Genomic DNA, 23,806 nt, shown 5'->3' with positions numbered 1-23,806 from the left:
TAGTGAGGTAGGGAGGTAGGGTAGAGAGTAGTGAGCTGGGTGGACGATGGGGACAATAACCTAGAATGACATTGACCTAGAACAACAGGAGGCAGGTCTGATGAGAAGAGCAGGGCTTTGAGGTGTGGGACAGGGGTCTCACTCACACTGGCCTTGAGGTCTAGGCCTTGACTTGTCTAAAGCCAGTTTCTTCATCTGTGAAATGGGAGTGACACTCAGACGTGCTCTGTTCTAGAGTGCTCCTGAGTAGCCATGATTTCCAAAGAGGGAGTTGCTTTTTCACCAACATATAGATGGGTGCACGTGTATGTAGAAATAAGAAAAGAACATGCATCTTTTCCTGAAACTTACTGGGTTTTTTTTTTCCACTGAAGCCTGACACTGCTGCTACAGCTCGGGAGGAAAGCGGACGTAGATCCTGGGTATCTTTCCATGCCTAGATTTTGGGGTGGTGCCTTGTAAACTGTAAACAACAGACTGTTGAAATGTTGGTTGATTTAAATAACAGACAAAACATTACCCTTTGGGGAATAGTGTGGGTGTGCCCATGTCTTTGAGATGATAAGTTGGAGGAAAGGGAGGGCTTGTGAGCACGTGTAGGTACTTCAGGAGCTGGTGATCCAAGCAGGATGGGAGACTGCCAATTTTTAATAGTACCAAGGCTACAGTAAAAAGGCAAGTATTCAATTTGCAGTCTTCAGCCCCTAGAAAGCCGCCCTCAGCGGCCTCTTAGGAGGGTCTGCCTCCCTGTCAACTGGCATTTGAGGGGCTCATACTCAGGCCTTAGGCGATGGGGAGACCCACAGCCACCTCTGGGAGATCACAGAGGGTATATGAAGGGATATCTAAGCTGCTATAACAAGGAGGCCCCCAAATACAGAGGCTAAATGGGATAGATGTCTGCTCCTCTTCACAGAACAGTCTATGTTTGTGCAGTCAGTCGTGTCCAACTCTTTGTGACTCCATGGACTGTAGCCCACCAGGCTCCTCTGTCCATGCGAGTCTCTAGGAAAGAACACTGGAGTGGGTTGCCACGCACCCCTCCAGGGGATCTTCCTGGCCCAGAGATGGAACCAGCGTCTCATTATATCTCCTGCATTGGCAGGTGGGTTCTTCACCACTAGCGCTACCTGGGAAGCCCCATCACAGTCTGTATGCTGTCACAATTAACAGCAGATTCACCAGGTTGCCTGGGCTCAAATCCTACCCTTCGTGACCTTACGAAGTTAACCCCTCTGTGTCTGAGGTTCCTCATCTGTAAAGGTGGGATGATAATAAACAATGACACAGTAATTCTGCCTATTAGGATTTTTGTGAAGATCAAATGAGTGAAGCCCCTCCAAAAATTTCTTTATTGAGCACCTCCTACGTATTGGTCACTGTTTGAGGCGCATGGTGGCTCTCACGGTGGTGGTGCTAAGTCATGTCCGACTTCGCAACCCTGCGGACTGTCGCCCCCTGGGCTCTTCTGTCCTTGGGATTTCCCAGGCAAGAATATTGGAGTGGGTCACCCGTTCCTTCTGCAGCGGCTCCTATCAGTGGGCTCAAATTGGCTGCTCTAGCTCCTGCCATTATGTCTGCCTCCCAGTCAGTAGGAAGAAGGAAAGGATAAGAGGAACACATACCCATTTCTTTTAATAGCAAAACTTGAAAGTTGTCTACAGCTGACCTCCTCATAGCTATCAGAATTCCCTTGCCCAGACTCACCTCAGCTGCAAGGATGTTGGGAAGTATAGGCTTCCGCTATGTGACCATATGCCAGCTAAAACTCAGGTGTGATAAACAAAGAAGGGGCTCATGGAATTTTGTAGAAAACTAGCATTTTCTTCGTTCCTGGGGACAGCCACATCTTCCTCACATAGAGCCCCTGAGGAAGACAGGGACAGAGCAGGGGACGAGAGGGAGCCTGAGGGAAAAAAGTCATAAAGGGGTCACTTAAGAAGGAAGGTCCCTGAGGGAATTCCCAGGTGGTACTAGTGGTAAAGAGCTTGCCTGCCAGTGTGGGAGACTTAAGAGATGCAGGTTTGATCCCTGGGTTGGGAAGATCCCCTGGAGGAGGGCACAGCAACCCAGTATTCTTTCCTGGAAAATCCCCATGGACAGAGGAGCCTGGGGGGTTATAGTCCCTAGGGTCACAAAGAGCTGGACACGACTGAAGCAACTTAGTACTCATACACGCAGTGGTTATGACTCTACCCCGGGTCCAACCCCTGGTCAGGAACTAAGATCCCTCAAGAAAAGAAGGAAAGTCCTTGAGACAGGGATAAGGATATGGGAAGGCAGAAGCCAAGACCAGCTTGATGGCCAGGATCTGGGATCAGGGAGATGTCCTGGGGACAGCGGACAGTCTTTATCCATTTGGATCTCCCCCTCCCTCTGGGTTCTGAGTTAAGGTCTGTGGACTTCTGCGCTGGGGAAAGGTGCATTATTCTTTGGTGCTGGCTCGAGCCCAAGAGGAGGAAGACTAATGCTGGAGGGTGCTGGGGGGGTCCTGAGTAGTGGGAGTGGAATCAGCCACAGGCCAGCGAGAAGTGGCCCAGCGTTTCCACCCAGAGGGATGATGCGCTGAGATTCCCAGGGCCCAGGAGAAGCCACCAACAGGAGGCACTGGCTGGGCAGGTGTACGGGCTACAGACCTGACCTGCGGGGATGTGTGAAGGGTGTCGTGCATGACCACTGATGGAGCTGGGGACTTGGGGGCACAGGGGCAATGTGATGACACTGAAACCCGGGCTTTCCTCACACCCGCCCCCTCAGCCTGTCGTCTGGCTGTGCTCTGCATGGATCCCTAAGCTGACTGGAGCCTCTGGACCCGGCATTCTTCACCCAGTGCCCAGAATCCGCTGCAGCTGTGCTTGAGCATGTTTTTCTGGGTGATGACGCATCGTTTGCTGTTAGCAGATTCCTAAAGGGCCTGTGAGTCAGCAGAAATCAACAACCGAGATCTCTCTTTTCCGGTGTCTGCCGTGAGGAAAGCACCTTGATCTGATTCTGAAACTCCTGTGACAGTGCATATAAATGTTTGTATATGTTGAGTTTGAGGATGAGCAGGAAATCATGGGCCCTGTCCCTGGGAAGACAGCAGCGAGGGAATGACTGAGGTTCCGGCCAAAGCCCTCCTGCCAGAGAAAGGGGAGGTAAGCCCCAGAGGCAAGGGAGCCTGGGACAGGTGGGATCCATGCCATCACCAGGAGACTCCCTGGAGGAAGAGAGGCAGCCCTCAGGGGCAGGTTTCTCTCTTTTGTGGACCCAGCCAGAGAAGGAGGTCAGAGGGAGGGAGCATAGCAGAGGGAGAAAGACAGATGGGACTTGGCAAGCGGAGGTGAGATCCAGCGGGTGTTTCCCCCTTCTTCAGCTCTAACCTTCAATAAACCTGGATTCCCCAAGACTGGAGATTTTGGACAGCGAAGTCTTTGGAAGCATGAGACAGGCTTTCGATATGTATCTGTTGAGTAACTGAATGACTGAATAAATAAAGCAAAAATGATTTCATGAGGGTACAGCCATGTTAATAAAGAAACAGGAAACACAATCTTTGTTAGTCATCTGAAGCAGGGCCCCAGTCATTCCAACACAGAGTTGCGCTATGTGCCAAGACTCTCCCATTCAATCCCCAGATCCACCTAAAGACACAGGCACTGGGAGTTGGGGTGTCCTCGTGCAGATGGGGACACGAGGCTGAGGCTAGGGCACCATGCAGTGTGGCAGTTTGCAGCCGATCAGAACTGGACCTGCTTTCTGACTCTGCTTATGGGGTGAGGGGAGCACCTTACAAGCCTGCCCCTCTTCTCAGGTCCTGGAGAAGTTGAATCGTCCAGCTTCACTTTCAGCATCGCTTTAACCCCCTTTCTAGGTGAGTGGTGACATCCATCTCTCCAGCCTCTTGCAACTCCAAGTGTGGTCCTGAGACCAACAGCATAAGCACCAGCTGGAAGCAAGTTAGAAAAGCAGAAGCTCGGCCTCTCCCAGACCAGATGAGTCAGAATCTGCATTTTAACAGGATTTTCCTGAGTGATTGGTGAAGTTCAGCTCTGGATCTCTCTCTCTGCCATCCCCTGGTAAGGGAAGCCTTGCTAACCTCATTTGTAGGAAGCCACTTCCTCAGGGATGCTGGAGGCAAGGATGCCTGTGTCATCCAAGACCGGCAGCCTCTCTGGTCCTCCTTCAGATTTCCTAGGACTTTTTCCTATCAAACCTTCCTTCTCCCTCCAACCAGAAAGCCAGACTCAGTGGTGCCCTCCCCACCACAATCCCTGCATTACCTGAAAACAACAATAACGAAACTTTAAATCCCAGAATAGTTTTAAATTCACAGAAAAGTTGCATAGTATGGAGTTTCCATATACCCCCTCACCCAGCGCCCCCTATTGTTAAAGCCTTGTATTACCATAATGTATTTGTCCCAGCTAAGCAAAAATATTAGTGTATTACTAATTAAAATGGACTGGAATGGGCAAATTTAACTCAGATGACCATTATATCTACTACTGTGGGCAAGAATCCCTTAGAAGAAATGGAGCAGCCATCATAGTCAACAAAAGAGTCTGAAATGCAGTACTTGAATGCAACCTCAAAAATGACAGAATGATCTCTGTTTCCAAGGCAAACCATTCAATATCTCAGTAATCCAAGTCTATGCCCCGACCAGTAATGCTGAAGAAGCTGAAGTTGAATGGTTCTATGAAGACCTACAAGGCCTTCTAGAACTAACACCCAAAAAAGATGTCCTTTTCCTTATAGGGGACTGGAATGCAAAAGTAGGAAGTCAAGAAATGCCTGGAGTAACAGGTAAATTTGGCCTTGGAATACAGAATGAAACAGGGCAAAGGCTAATAGAGTTTTGCTAGGAGAATGCACTGGTCATAGCAAACACCCTCTTCCAACAACATAAGAGAAGACTCTACTCATGGACATCACCAGATGGTCAACACTGAAATCAGATTGATTATATTCTTTGTAGCCAAAGATGGAGAAGCTCTATACAGTCAGCAAAAATAAGACCAGGAGCTGACTGTGGCTCAGATCATGAACTCCTTATTGCAAAATTCAGACTTAAATTGAAGAAAGTAGGGAAAACCACTAGACCGTTTGGGTATGATGTAAATCAAATCTCTTACAATTATACAATAGAAGTGACAAATAGATTTAAGGGCCTAGATCTGATAGAGTGCCTGAAGAACTATGGATGGAGGTTTTTGACATTGTACAGGAGGCAGTGATCAAGACCATCCCCAAGAAAAAGAAATGCAAAAAGGCAAAATGGTTGTCTGAGGAGGACTTACAAACAGCTAAGAAGAGAAGCAAAGACAAAGGAGAAAAGGAAAGATATACCCATTTTGATGCAGAGTTCCAAAGAATAGCATGGAGAGATAAGAAAGCCTTCCTCAGTGATCAATGTAAAGAAATAGAGGAAAACAATAGAATGGGAAAGACTAGAGATCTCTTCAAGAAAATTTGTGATACCAAGGGAATATTTCAGGCAAAGATGGGCACAATAAAGGACAGAAACGGTATGGACCTAACAGAAGCAGAATATATTAAGAAGAGGTGGCAAGAATACACAGAGAATTATACAAAAAAGATCTTCATGACCCAGATAACCACGATGGTGTGATCACTCACCTAGATCCAGACATCCTTGAATGAGAAGTCAAGTGGGCCTTAGGAAGCATCAGTATGAACAAAGCTAGTGAAGGTGATGGAATTCCAGTTGAGCTATTTCAAACCCTAAAAGATGATGCTGTCAAAGTGCTTCACTCAATATGCCAGCAAATTTGGAAAACTCAGCAGAGGCCACAGGACTGGAAAAGGTCAGTTTTCCTTCCAATCCCAAAGAAAGGTAATGCCAAAGAATGCTCAAACTACCACACAATTGTACTCATCTTACATGCTAGCGAAGTAATGCTCAAAATTCTCCAAGCCAGCTTCAGCAGTACGTGAACCATAGACTTTCAGATGTTCAAGCTGGTTTTAGAAAAAACAGAGGAACCAGAGATCAAATTGCCAACATCCGCTGGATCATGGAAAAGCAAGAGAGTTCCAGAAAAACATCTATTTCTGCTTTATTGACTATGCCAAAGCCTTTGACTGTGTGGATCACAACAAACAAACTGGAAAATTCTGAAAGAGATGGGAATACCAGACCACTTGACCTGCCTCCTGAGAAATCTGTATGCAGGTCATTAAGCAACAGTTAGAACTGGACATGGAACAACAGACTGGTTCCAAATAGGGAAAGAGTACGTCAAGGTTGTATGTTGTCATCCTGCTTATTTAATTTATATGAAGAGTATATCATGCAAAATGCTGGGCTGGATGAAGCACAAGCTGATATCAAGATTGCCTGGAGAAATATCAACAACCTCAGATACACAGATGACACCACCCTTATGGCAGAAAGCGAAGAACTAAAGAGCCTCTTGATGAAAGTGAAAGAGGAGAGTGAAAAAGTTGGCTTAAAGCTCAACATTCAGAAAACTAAGATCATGGCATCTGGTCCCATCACTTCATGGCAAATAGATGGGGAAACAATGGCGACAGTGGGAGAATTTATTTTGGGGGGCTCCAAAATCACTGCAGATGGTGATACCACCATGAAATTAAAAGGCCCTTGCTCCTTGGAAGAAAAGCTATGACCAACCTAGATAGCATATCAAAAAACAGAGACATTATTTTGCCAACAAAGGTCCGTCTAGTCAAAGCTCTGATTTTTCCAGTAGTCATGTATGGATGTGAGAGTTGGACTCTAAAGAAAGCTGAGCACCGAAGAATTGATGCTTTTGAACTGTGGTGTTGGAGAAGACTCTTGAGAGTCCCTTGGACTGCAAGGAGATCCAACCAGTCCATCCTAAAGGAAATCAGTCCTGAGTATTCACTGGAAGGACTGATGCTGAAGTGCCAATACTTTGACCACCTGATGCAAAGAACAGACTCATTGGCAAAGACCATGATGCTGGGAAAGATTGAAGGCAGGAGAAGGGGACAACAGGGTGAGATGGTTGGATGCCATCGCTGACTCGATGGACATGAGTTTAAGCAAGGTTTGGGAGTTGGTGATGGACAGGGAAGCCAGGCATGCTGCAGTCCATGGGGTCTCAAAGAGTCAGACACAACTGAGCAACTGAACTGAACTAACTACACTCCATGTTATTCAGTTTCACTAGATTTTCCGCTAATGTCCTTTTTCTGTTCCAGGATTCCATTCAGGATACCTCGATACACTTAGTTGTCGCATCTTAGTTCTTCTGATCTGTGACAGCTTCTCACACATTTCTTGCTTTCTTAATGCCCCTAACTGTGGAGGAATACTGGTTGGGTATTTTGAGACTCACAATTTGGGTTTGCCTGGTGGTGCTGTTCTCCTGGTTAGACTGGGGCTCTGGGTTTCGGGAAGAAGACCAGAGAGGTCACGTGCCCGTCCTCCTCACATCCCACCTCATGGGAGACATGTAATCCACAAGACTCTTCACCGATGACGTTAAACCCAGCGACCTGGCCGAGGTCCTGCCTCTCCTAACCTGCCCTTTCTGCTTTCCCCAAGTCTCTCTCATTTCCTTCCTGGGAGCCTGTCGTCGCTTCAGTAGTTAATGATATGTTCGTGCTGCAGCCCCCTCTCCAGTGCCTTCCTCCCTGTGCCACTTAGGTTGTTGCTCTGATGCTTTTATTACCGTTAAGGTGTCCTGTCGGAACACATCCTCTGCCAGCAGGAGCACTCATGCAGTCACGTGTCTCTGCCAGCATGAGCCTCAAAGCTAAAAGGAAGCTGCCCATGGGGGCTGGGAAGCTGGGCTTTGAGCAAGCCAAGATAGCGCTCCAGGTGATTTAGGAATGTGTAATCTACTTACATTAAAGGAAAAAAATTAGTGATAGGGAACAGGGCAGTACTAGATGAGTGAGGGAGGGAGATATCCAGACACACCTGAGTGTTTGCATTTCTTTATATTTTATTCTAAATTCTGAATTATCCCTTTCAATCATATTAGGCTGTAGTTATGTGCTGCTGCTTTGACAGCAAGCCAGTCATATTTTCATTTCAGAAGAGCAACACTGAATGGGAAACAGCCGGCTGCCCTTCCCACTTTGAGCCCTCAATCTGCCTGTGCTCAATTAGACAGTCCCCATCCCCACCCTAGATCCTGGGCTTCCTACTGCCAAGTAGTCATGGACAATGGAGACATTAAAAGCATATTCCAGGGACTCCACCGAGCAGACTAGGTGCTCAGGAAGGCAGACTCTGGCCTCCGGGTGGAACTGACTTCTTATAGAGTCCTAAGCACAGGATGGGAGAGGTGCCCAGGACTCAGGCTGACTCAGCCCCTGCAGCCCTAGTAAAATCTGTAGAATCACGTTCAACTTCCAGAATTCTCCATTCAGTGCTAAGTCTGTATGGTTCCAGGATTGTCCTGAGATGGTAAAACATTGGTACCTGCCCTTCCTGAAAGGGCAAGTCATGTACCTGCTAGGCAGGAGTCTGCCTATGGAATGTTCTGTAGGATTCTTAGCCACCCTAACAGGATGCATGATGGGTCCAGATAATATGTTAGTTCTTCAGTCATGTCCAACTCTATGCCACCCCATGAACTTGTAGCCTGCCAGGCTCCTCTGTCCATGAAATTCTCTAGGCAAGAATACTAGAGTGGGCTGCCGTTTCCTCCTCCAGAGGATCTTCCCAACCCAGGGATTGAACCTGGGTCTCCTGCATTGCAGGCAGATTCTTTACCACTGAGCCATCAAGGAAGCCTAAAAAACACTCTGTTAGTCCATATAATATGCCACTGGCCAGTACTCCTTCAGGGTTAGTTGTGGTAGGGTGTGGGTGGGACAGTCAGCTGGCACCATCACAAATGCTGGTTGCTCACATGAGATGGAGTGAGGAAAAATGTTCTCTGTGCTCCTTTACAAAGAACTGGCCCTTTGATCCAGCTGAACCACACACCAGGAAAGGTGAGGGGCAAACAGGCCCCAAAGGCTGTCAGCACCTTCGTCAACTCTGTCTGATGGCAGTGAGTGAAGACCCACCCCAAACAGCTTGGTATAACACAGTGGTCGAGGACTTCTCCTTGAGCCTTCCCCAGAGGCAGGCTGTAGAAGCTGGGGTACAGTGTGACCTCCCCTCCGCCAGACATGGCTGATCAGAGCAGAGGTGGATACTGACCCAGACTGGGCCTGAGCCTTTCTCCTCATTTGGACAAGGGTGATCAGGACATCTCTGTGGCCACTTGAATGTGTACACTCAAGGGCTATGAAGCTGCCATGCTCAGCCTTGTGCACACAGAGAACTGAAGGAAGCTGGCCTCAACTAAGATGCTTCAGACCATGGGATCCAGAGAGAGAAGGGCTTCTAGGTCCTCCTGGGGTCAGAGGTGCCACCTGTCCCTAGGTTCCAGGAGACATCTACCCTATTATAACTACCTTTTTGGCCTAAGTTAGCCTGGGTGAGTTTCTGTCACTTAGATCCAAAAAAGCCTAAGACAGAGGGTATTGTAGGAATTCAGAGATTGTCACAGAAAGGAAAAGCAGGAAACATACTGGGCCTCAGGAATTGGAAAAATCATGTCTTTCTCAAGCTGCCCATCTGTCTCTATTTATCTCAACAGAACAGTTTTCTTCTTCTGTTTCCATCAGTGAATCTCAAACCCAATGGTTGTCCTAGTCCTGAATCTATGCAACATTTAGTTTCAACCGCGAGACTGTAATCTCTGTGAAAGTGAAAATTACTCAGTAGTGTCTGGCTCTTTGCGACCCCATGGACTGCATAGTCCATAGAATTCTCCAGGCCAGAACCCTGGAGTGGTCCTCCAGGGGATCTTCCCAACCCAGGGATCAAACCCAGGTCTCCCACATTGCAGGCAGATTCTTTACCAGCTGAGCCACAAGTGAAGCCCAAGAATACTGGAGTGGGTAGCTTATCCCTTCTCCAGCAGCTCTTCCCAAACCAGGAATCAAACCAGGGACTCCTGCATTGCAGGTGGATTCTTTACCAGCTGAGCTATGAGGGAAGCCCTCTAGTTAAATATGAGAAAAAAATTCTGCTTAGCCTGGGGGACAAGGAGTCTCACACAGTATTTTAATCAGGGACCCTTTCTTCCTCACCCCTTTATTTCTTTTCCTTCTATCACAGAAGTCCATCTCTAAGTAGCCCAAGAAGAAAAGTGGGCATAGATTCGTTCACATCACTGACATGAACAGACTGGAAAGGACTCAGGAACAACTTGGCTGAGAAATACCAACAGTGTCCCTGGGGCTCCAGTCCTCTCTCTGTTGGCCTCGTTCCTTCATATTGGATCTTTGTGTGGAGTATGGGGAAGGCTGACACCTCTAGGCTTGTATCACCCAGAGTAAATAAAGTGATCCCAGATTTTTCAAAGGCCTTCTGTCTCCTGTTACTTGTATGCAAAATCGCAGTTAAGGAGCTAATAACTCAGTCAGAGTCACACTCCCTTCCTTTGGTTGATCACTGTAGCCAGGAGTGCAAGGATAGTGTAAAGACAGCTCCTCAATGTCCCCATGGAAGGGAGGGGGCTCCTTAAAGAATAGAGCTGGTTAGGAGGGTCCACTGTCCGCAGTCTGCAGTGTGACACCCACCCCCGTCAGGGGCCAGGGGTATGGTTGATAAGCATCAGGGAAAGCTGGGTTGTGGTGATGGATTCAGATCCTCCCCTTCCGTTTTCTGATCACTCTCCCTCAGATCCTTGTCTTTGCAGATCTGAATCGTTCTGCTAGAAGCTCTTCGGTTTCCTGTGTTCTTGTTCTCCCTGGAACTTTAGTTTCCCACTATGACCTATTCTGCCTGGACTCAGCCCCCTGGCTCTTGGACCCTTGCTTACACTCTGGGGGAAACTGGGGAGAGTAGACCTTGGCTCACAGGGGCCACTGGGGCCACAGGAGGTCAGTTTATGGGGGAAATGTTTGTACCTAGCACAGTGTCCTGGCCCAGGCATTAGACCTGGAAGATCCCAGGTTGGACTGATTTCTGTTTCAGGCAGGGTCTTAAGAATGAGTAGCCCTTCTAGCAGCAATTATAAGCTCCTCTCTGTGTTGATTTCTGTCATCCCCAAGTCTTCAGCAAAGTTCTGTCAAATGCTAACAATAACAGAAAGACATTAAAGGTCAGAGGCCTGCAGGCAAACCCTGCCTTCCACACCGAGACAGGGGGGAGACATCCGGATTACTTCACAGCCCCAGTTGTCTCTCAAACAAGTCTGTTCAGACATCTTTAAATATGCGCTTTAGCACTTCTCTCTGCCAGAGTGTTGACACTCAGGCTGGCTTTCCCAGGGCTGAGTGATGCCTCGACGGGCGTGCGTCACCCCTTCCTGGTACTTGGAGGTTCAGGCGTCGCCAAGAGGCAGGAGGCTGAGCCAGAGGAGCATTCCTGCTTCTCAATCAGTATCTTTTCTGTTCGCAGATCGCTCAACACCAACCACTTAGTCCATGTGGACAAATCTGTCCAGACTCTCAAAAGATACAATTCCTGAGGTGAGGAAAGAGGAAGGACGGTCTTCCTCATCCCCTTCGCCCACCTCCTCCTATCCCCCGCCTCTCAGCTCGGGCTGGGATGATTCCAAGAGTGGATACAAAAGTGGAAGGTAGGCCATTGCAGTGAAAGTCAGATGAGGGTGAGGACCCTGACCCTGGGTTTCCCTGGGAGCTTGGGGTGGTACTGACTTTGGGACCCATCTCACAAAAATATGAATTAGCATCTGCTGCTGCTGCTAAGTCTCTTTAGTCGTGTCTGACTCTGTGCGACCCCACAGATGGCAGCCCACCAGGCTCCTCTGTCCACAGGATTCTCTAGGCAAGAATACTGGAGTGGGTTGCCGTTTCCTTCTCCGGAACTAGCATCTAATAAGGTTTAAACCAATGCCAGACTGTGTTAATCAGTAACTCTCTTTAAACAACCTTTTTATTTTGAAAAAATCTTAAACCTGCCGAAAAGAATAGTATAATAAACCCCCAAGTGGCCTTTCCCAAGATTCACTGATAACTAATACTTTGCTGCACTGGCTTTTCCCTCTGTCCCTTTCTTTAGCACATACACACACAGCTGTAATTTTTAAAATCTAGTTATTGTTTTGGCTGTGCTGGGTCTTTTCCGTGCTGGGTCTTTTCCGTGCAGTTGTGGTGAGCGGGGTCCACTCTCTAGTTGTGGTGCGCAGGCTTCTCATTGCAGTGGCTTCTCTTGTCGCAGAGCGCAGGCTTTAGGGCGCTCCATTCAGTAGCTGTAGCTCCCAGGCTTAGTTGCTGTGCAGCCTGTGGGATCTTCCTGGATCAGGGATCAAACCCATATCTCCTGCTTTGGCAGGTGGATTCTTTACCACTGAGCCACTAAGGAAGCCTTGTAATTATTTTAATATTTTTTCCTGAACTATTTGAGGATTAGATACAAATATCATATCCCTATATACTTCAGCAGCATATATCTCTTAAGAACAAGGATATTTTCTCACATATCCTAAGGACAACTATTTTGCTCTTTGCCCCATCCTATCTTTTAGAGCATTTGCTTTTTTCCAATGCAGGTTCCAGTCCGGAATTACGTGTTGTGGTTAGTTGTCCCATCTCTTCAGTCTCCTGAAATCTGCAAACATTCTTCTCACCTCTTTTGCCTTTTATAATATTGACTGTTCGGAAGAGTTTGGATGTCTGGCAGCTTTCTCATGGTTAGATGCAGTCTGTGCATTTGGACAAGGATGCTGAGTGAGCGATGCTGCCGCCTCCCTGGTGCCTCCATCAGGAGGGCACAGGATGTCATTTGGTCCCACTATTGGCTATGTTAACTTTGGTCATGAGGTTAATGTGATCCCTGCCAAAGGTTACATTTTTTCCCCTTGAAATTAATAAGTGTTCTGTTAATTAATGAGAGATGCTTTGAGACTGTCCTTCCCCCCATAAACTCTTTCCCAATAGTTTTAGCATCCACTGCTGATTCTCTCCTGTATCAACAATTACTGTGACAGTTGAGAAATGGAGTTGATGCCTTTCAGCATCTAGAATCAGTTGCTATTTATTATCACATTTCACAGATTAAACCACTGAGGCTCTGAAGGTAAAGTAAATTGTAAAGTCAAGTAATTGGGTAAAGTCATTGTCCCACAAAGTAGAAAGGCCACAAAGCTGTGAGATTCAGGCTCAGGCCTGACTCCAGAGCGCATCTGTTTGCCCTTCTTCTCTCCTGCCACTCTGCTGCTTCTCCAAGCCATCGGCTGTGGAGGTGATGAGATGGTCTCTCAACCCTGTCTGCCCCTCTGAACACATTACTTCCTGTTTCTTTCCCTAAATTTGAGGCTGAGGCTCTGGCCACGGAGAAATGGGCCTCAGGGTCATTTTTGCAACACCCTCCTCCCCGCCCCGACCATGTCCAAGCCTTCCTGCCTCAGTCTCCCCTTCCTCCTCGGCAGCCTCTCCAGTGACCAACCACCGGTTTGCTCCCCTTGTGGACACTGTCCTGGGGCCAGGGCCCTCCAAGGCTCCTTTGCAGGACGGCTATTCTGGTCATGCGGGCTGGGAGGGCCAGATGACTCACTCACTTACTTGTTTATACTTTATCTCTCACCTGCTTCCAGAAAGGCTTTGAAGTAATTGAAGCCTCAGGTGCCTCAGCTTGCTGAGACAAGGGAATGTCCCAGCTGGAGCATGGCTGGGGCGAGGTGGCTCGTCTTGGCAGGACCTGGGCTCCTCCGGAGGTTGGAGGAGGGCTGGCCTCCACGCATGATAGGGAGGACATCAGGGATGAGGCTGAGAAAGGAAGCTGGACCCGGCCCTGATTAACCACCAGCCCAGAGGGCCAGAGGGGCTGGAGTGTCCATTCTGGACGACGGAATGTGGGAGGAGGCCTGATGGCAGGCGGGCCCTGAGACCAAAGTTCTCAGAGTCTGACTAGGTCCACTTCTGGGATTTGCTCAGTTGCTTTCTTGAGTATGGACAGCCCTGCTGGATATTCCTGGTGGCCAGTCCTGGGTCCTCCAGCTGCCCCAAGGCCCAGGCCCTCTCCACCAGGAACCACCAACTCCTCATCTCTGGGGGAAGGGCCTTTCCCTTGGGGTCCAGGTGCCCCTGGCCTCAGGCCGAATCACTTGTTCGGTCCCTGTCCTCCCCCAGTTCCCAACCTCCTCCCTCGCCCTCCCCTCCCCCACCCACAGTTGAGTTGGGCCCCAACCACCCCACCCTAAAGCAGTAGGACACCCTGATGACCCACTGCCTTGACAGCCGAGAGGAGGAAGCTCCTGCTCCCACCCACGGGAGGCCCTTCTTTCCCTGCCCCTCCCTATACCGTTTCCGGCCTCTTACCTGGAACATCCTAACTTGCCCCAGGCTCCCCTCAACTCAGGTTTCCTTCAGGGGCAGGTTGATGGCGTCCCCACATTACACCAAGTTTTGGCAAGTCCAGCCCAACTCTGACAGACTTTCTGTCACACTTCCCTACAGCTACTTAATCTACTCTTTATTGTGTAATGGAATGCCTTCCATTTAGGGAGGTGGAGGGGGTCTCCCCCAGGCGGGATTAAACGTGATGACAGTTCCTAAATGCAGGGGCTGGAATCCAGGCTAGAAAATTAAGGCAGAAAGACTGGAGGGCGACCTCCAAAGTTAGAGGCCAGCATCTGCCAGCCTGGGTTGTGGCAGAAAGGAGGAAGGCGGGGCCTTGGCAGGAGCAAAGCCCACCCTGAAGACAAACAAGAGGGCTCAGCAGACAAGGTGAGAGGGGCTGAATGAGAAGAGGAAGGAAGCGAGCACAAGGAGTGAGGCATGCGTGGTGGAGGGCATGGGTGAGGCAGGCTGGGCACCCAAAGCCAGTGCTCTGGGACAACCCAGAGGGATAGGGTGGGGAGGGAGGTGGGAGTGGGAATCAGGATGGGGGGCACACATGTATACCTGTGGCTGATTCATGTTGATGTATGGCAAAAACCGTCACAATATTGTAAAGTAATTATCCTCCAATTAAAATAAATAAATTTTAAAAAAAAGAGCAGGGAGCTTCAGGGCTAGAAGTGCGCTGGCCTCAAATCTTGAAGGCCAGAGGACAGGACAGGGTGCAAAGAGGGCAGGGTGGTGGGGGAGGCAGGAGGTGCCTGGGCAGACAGTTGTTGACCACCATCTGGGATAAAACCTTTTCATAGGTTGAGGCGCATCTGTGTGGGAACAAGTTCCCTGTGAGAGGAATCACCGGCTGCAAGGAGCAGAAACATGCTCAACTTGCTGAACCAAAGCAGGATTTACTAGAAGGAAACAGCAGCAAATCTGTCATACACTTTAAAAAATTATTATTATTTATTTGATTGCATCCGGTCCTAGTTGTGACATAGAAGATCTTCATGGTGATGAACAAACTCTAGCTGTGGCCAGCGGCATGTGGAATCTTAGTTCCCCAGCCAGGGATGAAACTTGTGTCCCTTGCATTGCAAGGCGGATTCTTAACACCAGACTGACAGGTAAGTCCCTGTCATAGATTTCAAGTTGCAGGGATGAAGCTGAACCTAATAAGGAGCTAGATACAGACAGTGATACAGACACAGAAAGTGATAACTGGGGTTATTATCCCCAGATGTCAGCAAGCTTACCCACTTGTGTGTCATACTCTCTCTCTCTCAACTGGTTTTATCTGCGTCTCTTTGCACCTTGTAGTGGACATTTGTCATCTTGGGGCTACTCAACATCTATATCCCCCTAATAGCACCCCTATTTCCTATGGAGGACTATTTGGACTTTGTTTTTATTCAGGAGTGATGAGGCCAGCTGGTTAGGAGATGATTGCCATTGAAAAGATCATTTGTTACTGTTCCCAAGAAAGGAGGGCATGCCTGCCACACAGGGCCACAAGGGGAAGCACTGGGGTCACTCACGAGGCAGAAGGGGCCCAGGGAAAGCATGGGCACAAGACTTGTGGTTTCTGTGGGAAAGGCAAGGCAATGGGATGATAAGCAGGTTTAGAATTTGCAAAGTTGAATAATCTCTGTGGGTTCTGGGATCTAGGATGGTGTGTAGTTGTCTGATATCTGGGCCCTGAGATGATCAGGGCTGAGGGATATTGTCTCCTGGAGTGTAAGAACCAGATAGGGGCATTGTTTTGGAGTATGGACTATGGACTGGTTGGTTAGTATATATATGAAAGTCACATTGCCTGTACTTCCCTGGTGGTCCAGTGCCAAGACTTTGCATTCCCAATGCAGGGGGCCTGGGTTCAATCCCTGGTCAAGGAACTAGGGTCTGCATACTGCAACTAAAGATCCTGCATGCTGCAACTAAGACCCAGCACAGCCAAAATAAATAAATACATTAAAAAAAATTTTTAAGTATATATATATATAAAGGCATACTGCCTGTTTGTAATCTCTAAGAACTGGTTAACCCTAGAAACGAGCAGTATCTCTCCAGTCAGTAAGGCCGCAGCTGCCAGAGCATCAAGAATATAGAAGATCAGAAATTATAATGAATATAGGAACTTAGCCCACTCACATTGAACATGACCTTGGTGGGATGGTAAATACAGGCATTCTTTCTCCATCTATAAAACCAGAGATGATGGGCATGAAGCTGGAGCTATGGGCAGTTTCTGTGTCTCACAGTCACCGTTAAGGAACTGAGAACTTAATCTTTCACAATGTAAAAAAAAAAAAATCGTCTAATGACCCCACCTCCTACTCCAGCTCCTACAATACAAATGCCCAGCGCACTAGGGCTTATGGGAGACAATCCATAGAGTCATGTTGACTACAAGGCTGGGAGGAACCTGGGCACTACCAGCTGGGCCATGGTGTCCTGTGATATTATGATTCAAAACCCCCAGGGATAAACCACTGATACCCTACAGGACGGACAGCAGAAGCGGCTGGGACCAAGTAAAGGCTTCTAACCCTGACCTAAAGTTGTGGGAAACTGGCAAGATTATTGCTGGCATGTGGTGAGATCTTAGGGCTTTCCAGATGGCACAGTGGTAAAGAATCCACCTGCCAATGCAGGAGATACAAGAGATGTGGGTTTTACCCCAGGGTCAGGAAGATCCCCTGGAGTAGGAAATGGCAATCCACTCCAGTGTTCTTGCCTGGAACAGTCTATGGACAGAGGATCCTGGCAGGCTGCAGTCCATGGGGTCACAAAGAGTCAGACACGCTGAGCAACTAAGCACAACACACAGGAGGTGAGATCTCACTGATGAAGAGAAACAAAGATATTTAAACAAATATGAAGCAGAAAGTAGAGTGTGAATTTATAAAGGTCTATCATAATCCCCCCACATCCTATCTTCTTTACACAAGTGAAAAAAAGTCATGCAGAGTGGATTTATATAGGAAGAGTGTCTCACGTAGAGAAAGGAGAATCTCACAAAAGCATTTAGCCTGCTAAAGATCCAGGGGATTATGATGATGGCTTTTTGATTAGTTAGACTTTTGGAGCAGTTTTAGGTTCACAGTAAAATTGAACATAAAGTACAGAGGGTTTTTGTAAACCCCCTACCTCTCCTTCCATAGCCTCCCCCTGCTATCAACATCCCCTTCCAGAGTGGTACATTTGTTACAGTTGATGAGCCCACATCGACACATCACTATCATCCAAAGATCATAGCTTGCATTAGCGTTCACTCTTTTGGTTCCATGGGTCTTGACAAATGTATCATGTCATGAATCTACAATGATAGTATCATATAGAATGATTTGGCCACTCTAAAAATCCCCTGTGCTTTGCCTATTCATCTCTCCCTCCCCTCTAACCCCAGGCAACCACTGATCTTTTTCCAGAATGTTGTAGAACTGGAACCATATTGGCATCTTTCACTTAGTAATATGCACTTAAGTTTTCTCTATGTCTTTTCATGGCTTGATCGCATGCCAGCTTGATAGCTTCTTTTAGGTGCTTGTGATATTTCATTGTGTGATGGTACCAGAGCTTCTTTGTCCATCCGCCTCATGAAGGAGGACATCTTGGTTGCTTCTGAGTTTTGGCAATTATGAATAAAGCTGATATAAACTATTTGCAATAGCCAAGACATGGAAGCACACTAAGTGTCCATCAGCAGATGAATGGATGAAGAAGAGCAAGGACAGAAAGGAGCTCTCTGACACATGTCTGTCTGTCTGTTTCTGCCTCTGCCCACACCAACCTTCAGAAGCAGAATTCCTGCAGAGCTGTTTTACTTCCACCTTCCAAATCTCGAGCAAACTTCTCATTAGGCCTATTCTAGCTCAGAACCCCACAAGGAAGGGTATAATCAAAGTGACATAGTATAACATCACCACAGGGACCCAGGCTCCTCCTAGCTCATTGCTAGGCATTCTCACCTCCTGTTAACCACCCTGCGTTGAATCTCCTGAGGAGAGGTAGGTCCACCTTGGAGAGTGGCATTTCAGGAGTAGCAGAACCCAGATTGAAACCCAATGGGCTCATCCAAAGGCACATTCTCTCCTGCCTAAGCACATGGTGGGCGGGGTGGAGGGTCACTGGGGAGGTGGCAGCCAAATTAAGGATCCAGATTGTAGTAGTTCCCTCTCTAGGTACACAACCACCAGGGGAACATGAGCTCATAAGAAAAATGAGAAGACATTGAGTAGTATAACACCTCTAAAAGAAAATGCAAAAAAATGAACCTATATGAAATGAAGCAGAATGAATGGACCAATAAGAACTGGCTTTAATCATAATAAAATTCTCAGATCATGGATGATAGTATAATAATTGTAACATTATAATTGAAATAGGGAATGAGAATGTATAAAGAAACTATCAAGTATGAAAAATATAATAGCTGAAGTAAAGAATTCAATATGAAAGTTGGATGGCAGAATAGATTCGGACTGAGAATGAATTCATAAACTGGAAGACAGGGTTGATGAACTCTCCCAAAAGGTATCAGGAAGGAATAAAGAGGAAAAATACAAGGGTAAAGTTAATAGATATTGAAGATAGATATATCTTTAAAATGAAAGTTCCAGAAGAGGAGGGGGAAAAAAACAGCTCAAAGGAAGGAAATAGTTGAAAAAAATAATGAGTAAATGAATTCCCAGAATTTCCCAGAATTAGAGAAAAGTATAAGATTTCAGTCTGAGTACCAACAAGATAGATTTTTTTTTAATCACTTGAACTTATTATAGTAAAATTTAATAAAGTGTGAGTTATCTCTTATTTAAATAAAAATTTGCTTATCAAAATTCTAAAAGCTTCTACAGAATCATACCAAACAAGCAAACAAACATAAAAAAAAAAAACCCAACACCCACACACTAACCACTAGGAACAAGTATCATATTGACATCAGCTTTCTCAGTAGCAATACAGAATGCAAGAAAAAGAACTTTAGAACTCAAATTTTAACATAAACTTGAAATAAAGATGCTCTAAAGCTTTCAAGTTCTTAGAAGATTTACTTACCCAAAGGCCCTCTTTGAGAATACTTTCGGATACTTTAAGATATACTTTAAGACATACTTTAATACTTTAAGATACCAGAAGGAAGGCTGACTAAAGAATAGATAAGGTATATATTTGTCTAGATAAATAAGTCTAAAAGTAAAAAGCAAAAAGCTGTATCTTGAGCATTAAAATCCTAGATGATACAACATGACGGGGTTGTATGTCTGGAAGGTTGTGAAGCCCACTGGGAGGCAAGAACATGCTTTTTATGGAGGAAGAGATATAGCTACCGATAAGTTCAAAATTGATAAGGAAAAAGAAACACAAGTAAGGGTTATCACACATAAACTAGGGGTAACACCAGAAGAATGAAAATAGAATGTATAACTTTCAAACCAAAAAAGAAAATTCAATCCATCCAGTGAAAGTTATGGAAGGAGAAAAAAAGAAAAATTCAATATGGTAAATAGGAAGTATGAAATAAGATAGTTGATATGGGTCTGAATACAACAGCAAATAAACTTAAATATAAATGGGTTAAATTTATAAATCAAAAGAATCTCATTAAATAAAAATAAATAATATGTTGAAATAAAATATGTTATTTTAAAAAGGGACACAAAGGTTGAAAACAAAGAGAAAAAAGATAAACTAAAACATCAATCAAAATAAAGTCATTGTAGCAGTTTTTTTTTCTTTTTTTTTTTTAGCTGTGCCACCATGGCTTGGCTTGTGGGATCTTAGTTCCCTAACCAAGGACTGAACCTAGGCCACGACAGTGAGCACCGAGTCCTAACCACTGGACTGCCAGGGAACTCCCTGTAGCAGTTTTGTATCAGACCAAAAAGATTTCAAGGTGAAAAGCATTATAAATGACAAAGAGGGACGTATATATTTGTAAAAGAATAAGTCAAAGGGATAAAATAGCAACGAATAGTGATATAGATTAAATTATGTAAGTGGCAGCTGAGAAAACTTGGGTTTGGGATGGGAATAGATAAATCAATGATGGTAATTAGAAATTTTTAACAGATCCTTCTCAAAACTGATAGTTTAGGTAGATAAAAATTGAACAAAGATAGAGCTTATATTTAAACAATATATTAATAAGCTCAAATTAATAGGTATATGTAGAGAAATTTATTCCTTAAAGTTGGAAATACTTATGTCATATTAGCAAAACTTGACCTTGTAGTAGATCACAAAGGAAGCTTCAATTAATTTCAAAGAATCAGCATAAAAAATATAGGTCTCATAAAAAATATAGTGCAATAAAATTAGAAATTTATAACAAAAGAGAAGCTTTAAAAATTTCCTATGTCTGTAAAATAAAATAATACTTCCAGATTATTCTTGTTTTAAAGAGAAAATGATAAGGAAAAGTAGGGGGAAATAACTACAGTCACAGCAAAGATTATAAAAATAGTACAGATTATTAAAAAAAAAAGCAATCAATACTACGTGCTATAGATTAGGCTTGTAAATAATCTAGTGGGACAAATTAAGGAGCCCTGAAAAGACTCAATTATCTATAGATACATACGCTATAACAGAGGTGGTATTGCATGGTTTGAATTAATTAGCTCTCCATATAAGAAAAAACTAGATTCTTATTTCACATCATATAAAAACAAAATTTAGAGGTATTAAAGACATAAAAGGCAAAACTACATTTTTTAGAAAAAAATAGAATGTTTTTTAGTACCTTTAGGGTAGGGCAAGACTTCTTGAACCAAGAATAAAAGCTCAAATTGTTAATATAAATGCTGATGTATTTCCCCACGTTCAAAATTTTAGGTTACACATGGAAATGACATAGGCAAGGTTGAAAGATAAAGCATAGACTGGGAGAGGACATGTACTGTGCACATCACCTACAAAGAGTCGGAGCACAGAGGACTTTACAAGGAATTCCAACAAATCAATAAGAAACAAACAGCCCAGTAGAAAGGACAAACTCAATGGCCAAGGAAAATGTGAAAGAATGTCCAAGTTTGTTCTGCACAGCAAGGGAGACCATAAACAAAATGAAAAGACAACCCACAGAGTGGGAGAAAATATTTGCAAATGAAACAACAAGGGATTAATCTCCAAAATATACAAACAGCTCATGCAGTGCTATGTAAAAGCCAAACAAAACTCCCCCCAAAATGGGCAGAAGATCTACATACACATTTTTCCAAAGAAGACATACAGATGGCCAAAAAGCACATGAAAAGATGCTCAACATCACTAACTCTCAGAGAAGTGCAAATCAAACCTACGAAGAAGTATCACTTCCCACCGGTCAGAATGGCCATCATCAAAAAGTCTACAAATCGTAAATGCTGAGAGGGTGTGAAGAAAAGGGAGCCCTCCTACATTGTTGGTGGGAATGTAAATTGGTACATATATCTATTGCTAAGTCACTTCAGTCGTGTTCGACTCTGTGCAATCCCACAGAAGGCAGCCCACAGGCTCCGCCGTCCCTGGGATTCTCCAGGCAAGAACACTGGAGTGGGTTGCCATTTCCTTCTCCAATGCAGGAAAGTGAAGAGTGAAAGTGAAGTTGCTCAGTCGTGTCCGACTCTTAGCGACTCCATGGACTGCGGCCCACCAGGCTCCCCCGTCCATGGGGTTTTCCAGGCAAAAGAGCTGGAGTGGGATGCCATTGCCTTCTCCAATGCAGGAAAGTGAAAAGTGAAAGTGAAGGTGCTCAGTCTGTCCGACTCTTAGCAACTCCGTGGACTGCGGCCCACTAGGCTCCTCCATCCATAGGATTTTCCAGGCAAAAGAGCTGGAGTGGGTGCCATTGCCTTCTCCTATATCCACTCTTTTTTAGATCCTTTGCTGTATATAGCAGAAACTAACACAACACTAGAAATCAACTTTATGCCACAGATATTAAAAAAGAAAAGAATGTCCAACCATTCTAGAAGCCATGGAAATGTGAATTTTTAAAAAATGAGATACCATTTAGAAAGATTAGACTGGAAAATTATTTAACATCTGACCAGACCAAGTGTTATCAATGAAGTAGGGAAAGAAGAACTCACATATTGATGGGAGTATAAACTCAGATATTAGTCTAAGTGGAGGATGTGCATGCACATAGCCCACTTCCCTTCCAGGTGTACACCCCCGAGAAATCCTTACCTGCATTCACAAGAAGACATGTATTCAGATGTTCACCATTGAGGGAATTCCCTGATAGTCCAGTGCTTCGGACTTGGCATTTTCACTGCCGTGGCCCAGATTCAATTCCTGGTGGGGAACTAAGATCCCACAGGCCATGTGGCACAGCAAAAAAAAAAAAAAAAAACCTTTACCATTGACAACAACAGGTTGAAAACAATCTAAGTGTCCATCAACAGCAGACTGGAAGGGAAGTACAATAACATGATGGAATTCTACACAGCAGTTAAAATGAACTGGAATTAAAATGATCTGTTAACATGGACAGTCTCCAGAACATGGTTTATGAAGCCAGAGAGAAGTGACAGAATAACATGTACAATATCTGGAGAAGGGAATGGCAACCCAATCCAGTTTGCTTGACTGGAGAATTCCCTGGATAGAGGAGCCTGGCGGGCTACGGTCCATGGAGTCACATAGAGTCGGACTCGACTAAGTGACTAACATACACACATGTACATCATATACTATTTATTGAGTTTTAACTTTCTGAAAACAAAATTAGATGACAGTTAAGGAAACACAAAAATGGAATGAAAGTACAAAAGTGTACGCGGGAATGATAACGACTGAGTTATTGATAGCAGAAAGCGAAGAAGAACTAAAGAGCCTCTTGATGAGAGTGAAAGAGAAGAGTGAAAAAGTTGGCTTCTGAGGGGCTGTGAGGGCGAGAGAGCCAGGAAGCTTGTCTCAACTCCCCACCTGCCCAGAGTGCTGTGTGGGTTGGAACCCAAAGGCAAGGGCAGAATGGACTGGTCCTGGGTTAGAGTTTGGCAGATTCACTGGATTCAATTTCGCTGAGATTTTCTGGCCACCAGCTGTGTCGAGCCCAGTGAGACAGAGGTGAGATAGGCTGGGGGTACGCAAGGCAGGGCCTGGGGTGGGGCACAGGCGTGAATCTAGCACAGTGGAGTAGAGGTGGCCAGAGAGGGTCAGGGGAGGCTGTACAAAAGACAGGGCCAGTTCAGCAAGTCTTTAAGGATACACTGGCGTTTCCCATGCAGATGCAGACATGGGACACACCTCTTGATTTAATTTTGCAGAGCTAAGGGATGAAGAAGGACTAAAGAGCCTCTTGATGAAAGTGAAAGAGGAGAGTGAAAAAGTTGGCTTAAAACTCAGCATTCAGAAAACTAAGATCATGGCATCTGGTCCCATCACTTCATGGCAAATAGATGGGGAAACAATGGAAACAGTGTGAGACTTTATTTTCTTGGGCTCCCAAATCACTACAGATGGTGACTGCAGCCTTGAAATTAAAAGATGCTTGCTCCTTGGAAGAAAAGCT

General features: G+C 45.6%; 1 long non-coding RNA gene across 1 annotated transcript; it reads left to right on the top strand.

Moving 5' to 3' along the window:
• The first annotated feature begins 2,931 nt into the window (after positions 1-2,931).
• Positions 2,932-10,363, top strand: LOC105604252 (uncharacterized). The gene is made up of 3 exons (XR_001023692.4): positions 2,932-3,137; positions 3,854-4,058; positions 10,121-10,363. It is a non-coding gene; the product is annotated as an uncharacterized LOC105604252 (long non-coding RNA).
• Positions 10,364-23,806: the final 13,443 nt, after the last annotated feature.

This window comes from Ovis aries, chromosome 22 (genome assembly GCF_016772045.2).
Source record: "Ovis aries strain OAR_USU_Benz2616 breed Rambouillet chromosome 22, ARS-UI_Ramb_v3.0, whole genome shotgun sequence".
NCBI classification, from domain to species: Eukaryota; Metazoa; Chordata; class Mammalia; order Artiodactyla; family Bovidae; genus Ovis; species Ovis aries.
This window is presented reverse-complemented; position numbering and strand designations above follow the sequence as displayed.